This window comes from Rana temporaria, chromosome 4 (assembly GCF_905171775.1).
Source record: "Rana temporaria chromosome 4, aRanTem1.1, whole genome shotgun sequence".
In the NCBI taxonomy this organism is placed as follows: domain Eukaryota; kingdom Metazoa; phylum Chordata; class Amphibia; order Anura; family Ranidae; genus Rana; species Rana temporaria.
The window spans coordinates 359,791,778-359,799,333 of NC_053492.1; the positions used below are offsets into that span (position 1 = coordinate 359,791,778).

At 45.8% G+C, this 7,556-nt stretch overlaps 1 pseudogene; it reads left to right on the forward strand.

Moving 5' to 3' along the window:
* The first annotated feature begins 6,738 nt into the window (after window positions 1-6,738).
* On the forward strand, window positions 6,739-6,917 carry LOC120938746 (annotated as a pseudogene).
* The last annotated feature ends 639 nt before the right edge of the window (window positions 6,918-7,556 follow it).

Consider the following 7,556-nt stretch of genomic DNA (forward strand, 5'->3'; position numbering starts at 1 on the left):
CGCAACAATGTTCCACGATAAGGCCTTGCGCACGCTGGGCGGCATAAACGCAGCTTTAAATGTCCTGTTCACACACCAGTAATTTGTTACGCAGTTCCAAAAGCATGATAAGGCTTTGCGCACGCTGGGTGGAAAAAACACAATTTTAAAAGTCCTGTTCACACCCCCAGTAATTTGTTACGCAGTTTCAAAAACACGACAACGATCCACGATAAGGTATCGCGCATGCTGGTTGGCAAAAACGCTGCTTTAAAAGGCCTGTTCATGTCCCTGAAATTTGTTATGCAGTTCCAAAAGCACGACAATGCGCCACGATAAGGCCTTGCGCATGCTGGGCATCAGAAACGCAGCTTTAAAAGTCCTGTTCACATCCCAGAAATTTGTTACACAGTTCCAATAGCGCGACAATGCACCACGATATGGCCTCACACATGCTGGGTATCAGAAATGCCTCTTTAAAAGTCCTGTTCTTGTCCCAGCAATTTGTTACGCAGTTCCAGAAGCGCAACAACGTTCCATGATAAGGCCTCGCGCACGCTGGGCAACAAATACGTAGTTTTAAAAGTCCTGTTCACATCCCAGCAATTTGTTACGCAGTTCCAGAAGCACGACAATGCTCCACGACAAGGCCTCACGCATGTTGGGCATAAGAAATGCTGCTTTAAAAGTCCTATTCTTGTCCCAGCAATTTGTTGCGCAGTTCCAGAAGCGCAACTACGTTCCATGATAAGGCCTTGCGCATGCTGGGCAGCAAAAACGTAGTTTTAAAAGTCCTGTTCACGTCTCAGCAATTTGTTACGCAGTTCCAGAAGCACGACAATGGTCCACGATAAGGCCTCACGCAAAAATGCCGCTTTAAAAGTCCTGTTTACACCAGAGGTAATTTGTTACGATGGGCATCCTTTTAGGTACACTGCAAAACAACAACAGAGAGAGGGCGCATTACTGTACCTTTATAAAATTTTATTGAATAATTAAAACAGGTATTATACTCACAAGCACGTTACACAAATGAGCATGTCATAAAAAAACATGTTAGCCTTTGTCCTTTATACATTTAAAGGCAGGAAAAAAACGTTTGCTACATACAGGAGCGGAACGTTCTGGCAGAAAAAAAATGCCAAACACGTGTAGACATATGTAAACGCACCTATGCAAAAAGCACAGTTAGCGCTTGAGCAGTCGGAAGCCTCTCGGAAGACTGTCAATCAAGAAGGAACGCCCGCTCCCGAAGACCCATACCCGGAAGCGACGGAAGAAGATGCAGCTCGAAAACGGGTAAGTACGGATCATATTTTAATACAAATAGCCGATTCCCCTAGACCGAACGAGCAGGAAGCTAAGGGAAAAAAAAAAAAAAAAAAAAGAAATGGTTGAACTCCCGCTTTAAAGTATAACAACTAAGGGGAAAACTTTTTGTTTGTTTTGGATAGAGTGGAGATGGATTAAAACCCCGGGCAAGGTTTTATTGCTGCCTATGCTCCCATTAAAGCAGAGGTTCACCCTAAATCACATCTAATGTTTAATCGGACCATCTTGGTGTGTATATCAACAAATCGCTATCCATTTTTTCCCATATCAATCACAAACCTTGTATATGCAGTGTCTATCTCTCACTTCCTGGTTCTCCTCCTGCGGGAGGGGGGGCATGTCCCTTGGTCTCTCTGCGCCGCAGTGCTTCTTGGGAGCTCAGCATCAGGCTTCCCAGGAGACGATTCAGACGGCACATTGAGCAAATCTCGCGTGATTTTGATCGTCGCGTGACTCATGCAGCTGGCCACATGATGAAGGCAGCTCTAATTCATTTACCGCATCCCGGAAGAATTTGCTTGTGGGCTTCAGAGTGCCCACAAGCAAGATGGAAGCGTCCATCAATTATTTTTATAAATTCACTTTTGCGGCAGAATGACATTGCGGGGGGCTATGAAATAAGGACACGTGAGTACCATATTAACTAAGTGAAGAGCGGCAGATGCATATAAAAAAAAAAATGTATTCCCGCGGAACACCCGCTTTAAGGAGTTTCGTCCTCTCTATTTGTCCTGTTTACTGTTATTGAAAATGAAAGTAGAAAAATAACAATGTTAAAGTATGGCCGCCGTTCCCGCCGCGAGGTTCGAATTTTTTACATCGTTTGCGTAAGTCGTCCGCGAATCGGGAGTTATGTCGTTTACGTCCACGTCGAAATCAATAGGCCCATACGGCGTACCTAGCCGCAATGCGTCCTGGGAAATGTAGGTGCCCGGCGCATGCGCAGTTAGAAAAAACATAAAAAAACGTGAGGTCAAGCCTCATTAGCATTAAACACGCCCCCCCCCAACCCATTTGAATTAGGCGCCCTTACGCCCGCCGTGTTTACACTACACCGCCCTAAGTAAGGAGGTAAGTGCTTTCTGAATCATGTACTTTCCTCTCTTACTTAAGGCGGCGTAGTGTAAACACGCTAGGCTACGCCGACCTTAATTTTAGGCGCCCCTACGTGAATCTACCTACAAGTCTATAAAGTGGCCCCTCGCTCCTCAAAATGTTGGGAACCCCTGCTGTAGGGTCATGAGTCCCAGAGGGAGAGGTGCACTGTAGCAGCCTTCCCCCTTAGTTTTGCCACGGTGTGTGGTATAGGGAAGGAGTCCCGGATGGAGAGGTGCACTATACTGTAGTGCGCAGGTGTCAAACACAAGGCCCGCATGCCGAATCTGGCCCTCCAGACCATTTCATGTGGCCCTCGTCCTCCTCAAGACCCTTACATTCTGCTTTTAAGAAATGCATCCAGCTTCAATTTTGGGGCAGCATGGGCTCAAGGACCAGCTGCTTTGGAGAAAAAAACAGGGCCCCCCTGTGTAGCTGGGGCCCCTGGGCAGTGCCCAGGTGTGCCCTCTCATTAAGACAGCCCTGGCTATGAGACAGGAAATTTATGGAAATCTCCTCAATGGGACACAGATTGAAAGGTGGGCCTTCAGTTCTAATGCTCAATCTACTCAGTGCGGATACAGCAGAAAAAAACTTGACAAGGAATTTATCCTTCCCTACTCAATTGAAAAAATTAAGTAAAACATTTTTGGCTACACATATACTTTCAATGCTTAGAAGTGCTGCCAGCAGTTCTCTATTGTTTTAATAGATGTTGTTTATACATGGCCAAACATCATGGATATTGTTTGAAGGTGAGTATTGGCATGGATCGCTGTGCACACTCTATGTTTAGGATTGTGTAAGACATAAAGGCGCTAGTTTTCTTTTAGAGCTTGTTAGTATTCTTTCATGAACTGATATGGTGCTCTTAGATTTAAATGGTCCAGATAACAAAATATGTCATTTCAGTTATAGGCGAGGTTGGCGAGATGTGTCATCCGCTGGCTTCTTAGATCACTTGAGTGAGTATTCTGCTGGTAAATGGTTGCCATTTGTTTAATGGGGACAGTCACTGTTTTAGAGTGGAATTAAACCTAAAATGTAAAATTTTGCTAGCAGGCAGTTCTTTATTGCAGAAAAGACCTGCTATGTGTCTTCTGCAAGGCGCACTTACCTGCTTGCTCGCAGTCTTCTAATGAATGTACGCTGAGCTGCCAATGCTTCTAATGAATGTGCAAGAGCTATCAATGGCAAACCATTGATTGGGACAAGGGGAGGGCTGTATAGTGAATGTAAATGTTATTTTTTATCTGACTATCAAGAAATCCCTGAAACCAATCTACTTAGGGGGTCAATGAATTCCAGGTTAAGAACCCCTGAAAAACCATGTAAAAGAAGAAGCTAAAGCCTAGTACACATGGGCAGAATGTCGTGTGATACTGGCCGGTTTAATGAAAACCAGCTGACATTCTACCCATGTCTATGGCAACCGGTCCAATGATTCAGCCAGCTTCTGTCGGGCGAGAATGCTGGAGAACCAGCAGCCGACCGGCCTCTGATCAACGTTCTCAGCCAATGGCTGAGAGCGCTGATCGAAGTGTTCTGTTGGGGTGCCGTTTCCCTGTCAGAACACAATAGAACAGCAGTGGATATCGCTGTACTAACCATAGATTGTTAGTACAGCGACAGTCAGTTTTTTTTTCCCTGACAGTGGTGTGTACTAGGCTTATGTGTTTAACCACTTTCTCCAATCACAGCTGGTCACATATAAACAGATTTGGGGGTTATCGGCTCTCCTTTCCTCACACAGAGACAGCGTGTGAGGAAAGGAGATCCGATCTGACAAGGTACAGCGAGTACATTGTTGAACTGATCATTAGTGCCCTGATTATCAGTGCAGTTTATCAGTGCCCATCAGTGTAGCCTCGTCAGCACCTCCTTATAAGTGCCCATCAGTGCAGCCTCGTCAGTGCCTCCTCATCAGTACCCATCAGTGCAGCCTCATCAGTGCCCATCAGTGCAGTCTCGTCAGCGCCTCCTCATCGGTGCCCATCCGTGCAGTCTCATCAGCGCCTCCTCATCAGTATGCATCAGTGCAGCCTCGTCAGCGCCTCCTCATCAGTACCCATCAGCGCCTCCTCATCAGTACCTCCTTATCAGTACCCATCAGTGCAGCCTCATCAGCACCTCCTCTTTAGTGCCCATTAATGCAGCCTCATCAGCGCCTCCTCATCAGTACCCATCAGTGTAGCCTCATCAGCGCCTCCTCATCGGTACCCTTAGTGCAGTCTCGTCAATGCCTCCTCATCAGTACCCATCACTGTAGGCCTTTTAATGTTGTTTCTCCTCTATAAAAGAAGAGTAAAAAATAAAAATCCCCATGCGGGTTCTAAAATTACCAAAAGAAAGCACTATCTATCTAAAAATATGCTATGGTGATCTGCAGTATGTCTGCATTTTTCTTCAGAAATAACTTCCGAAAATATGAATCAATTGAGAACAATGAATATACAAAACAAATTCTGAAAACATGATGAAAGGAAATGACTTAACAAATGAATCTGAAACAAAACTTTTTTGTCATGCACATCTCTACCACACATCACAACAGCTTTGTGGTGGCAATGGAGCACATAGAGAACAACTGTTTTCTATGTGCCTAGTGGTGATGATCTGCATTTTCCTTTTCTGTACCCTAAATAATATTACATCTTTGTTCATGTGCAAAGAAAGGGTTATTACTTTTCTATGCTGAAGAGAGATTACCTAAGAGTTTACAATGTATCAAGCCAAATAACACAAGCTATCAGTAGACTGCTGCTGTGTCATTAGGACCAGTGAGGACCTGGCAGTTCCTTTAGGACGGTCTTTGTTGCATTTGAACTGCGTCATCCCGAAAACACTTGCCAGGTTTTACAGATGATAACTTTTTGCTGTTCGCACTGTTATATTTTACACAAGGGACTGAAGGTTATTTCCTGTAATATAATATTGGCATTATAAGTTCTCTATCTGGCAATCTGTGTAATAACGTGAACACGACTGAGATGGATAAGGGGATGACTGAGAAGTATGTTGGAAGATATACAGTATGTGACGCAGGTGACTGGGGTTTCAGGACAGCTGACAACAGGATTGGTCATATGAAAATGAGGATTTCATTTGCAGTGTGTTGAATGTGGATTTCAATATTTAATCTCTGTAGGGGCACCCAGCAAGGAGGACATACATGCAGGCAACTATATTATTAAAAATGTAGCCCTGTGAACACCAAGGACACAGTTTTACTGGAGGCAATTTTCTGCTTGCCCTCTAGCTATCCAAGTAATATCCCCAGGGCCGATCCCAGGCAGGGTGCACAGGGTGCTTTGCACCCAGGCACCTGCAGAGAAGGGGGCACCGAAGTGGCAGAGTTCTCCCCTCCCTCCTTCTCTCCTTGTTTGTGTCTGTCCAGAACTAGAATTCTGAGCATAGGTGTGTGTCCGTCCAGAACTGATGTGTCTCTGACCATCTCCTGTACTATGTCTGTAGTCTCTGACCATCCCCTTTACTATGTCTGCAGTCTCTGACCATCTCCTGTACTATGTCTGTAGTCTCTGACCATCTCATTTACTATGTCTGCAGTCTCTGACCATCTCCTGTACTATGTCTGCAGTCTCTGATCATCTCCTGTACTGTGTCTGCAGTCTCTGACCATCTCATGTTCTATGTCTGAAGTCTCTGACCATCTCCTGTTCTATGTCTGCAGTCTCTGACCATCCCCTTTACTATGTCTGCAGTCTCTGACCATCTCCTGTACTATGTCTGTAGTCTCTGACCATCTCCTTTACTATGTCTGCAGTCTCTGACCATCTCCTGTACTATGTCTGCAGTCTCTGATCATCTACTGTACTGTGTCTGCAGTCTCTGACCATCTCATGTTCTATGTCTGCAGTCTCTGACCATCTCCTGTTCTATGTCTGCAGTCTCTGACCATCTCCTTTAGCATGTCTATAGTATGTATGGGGGTCTTTCTAACAGACTCTCTAACAGAAGCCCTCTCTGTGTCCATCAGAGAGGCCCCCCTCCAGGTCCCAATAAAGTACTCTGCTTCTCTTCCTGTATTTTGTTTATTGTTAAGAGATCATGTAAGGATCCCAGGCTAATAAAGACTTTGTGGGGGAGCATCTCTGTGGTTGAGTCATTGCCATAGAAACATTTGTAAAGGGGAGGAGTTAGTAAAATGACCATGCCCATGTGGGGGCGCCAGAAATGTTTCTGCACCCAGGTGCCTGTGACCCTAGGATCGGCCCTGAATATCCCTCACCAAGTTATTTATTGATGCCCCAGTGCTGCTGGCTATATTCAATGTATACCCCAACCTCCAGTGGCTCAGTGTAGAGCGCATTGTTCACCTTTTTGCCTTTTGGCTAGGATCAAGTGTAGTATCTGTTCTCATCAGTGTCCAGTAGAGTGCTCCGCCATCATTCTGGCCTTTTGGTAGGAATGCCTGGTTGTATAGTATACCTACTGGCATGATGGGGGCTTTGAAGGCTAGTACCAGCTGGTACAGAAACCCCCCATGGGATGTGGGGCAAGGAACTGGAGGAGCCGGTTGTCTCCTGATTTGCATGAGTCTACCTTGTCTGGCTGTGGGTTGGGAAGACAGAGAATCTATGTGTGTCAGTGCCTTTGGGAGTTGGTCGCACCAGGGGTACTCTTAGTATCACATGGGAGTGGAAACCCCACATGAGAATTGAGTTCAAGTCCATAGCACCTATGCTTTCTTCCGCACTCGGCCTCTTTGGGCCAGGCCTTTTGGCTATGTCTGGGGGGTAATTTTTATTCGCTACCAGGCTTCAGGGCGTAGTCTATGTACTTGCATGGGCCCTTTTTTTTCTTTCTTACATTTGTCACATTTGCACTTTTGTCTATGTTTTTTCACTTTAATGGAGGGTGTGGGTCCTTGGGCTTACCCTAAAGTCTAGGGGGAGTATGTGTGTCCATTAGGTTCCTTGCTCTCTTCCGGAGAGCTCCTCACCTACTACCTGTTATGCCTCGTACACACGGGCAAACATGTCCGATGAAAACGGTCCGCCGGACCGTTTTCAGCGGACATGTCCGCCCGGAGATTTCTGTATGATGGCTGTACACACCATCATACAGAAATCTGCGCGTACACGATACGCGGTGACGAGGCCGCGCCGTCGCGGCGACGATGATGCGGC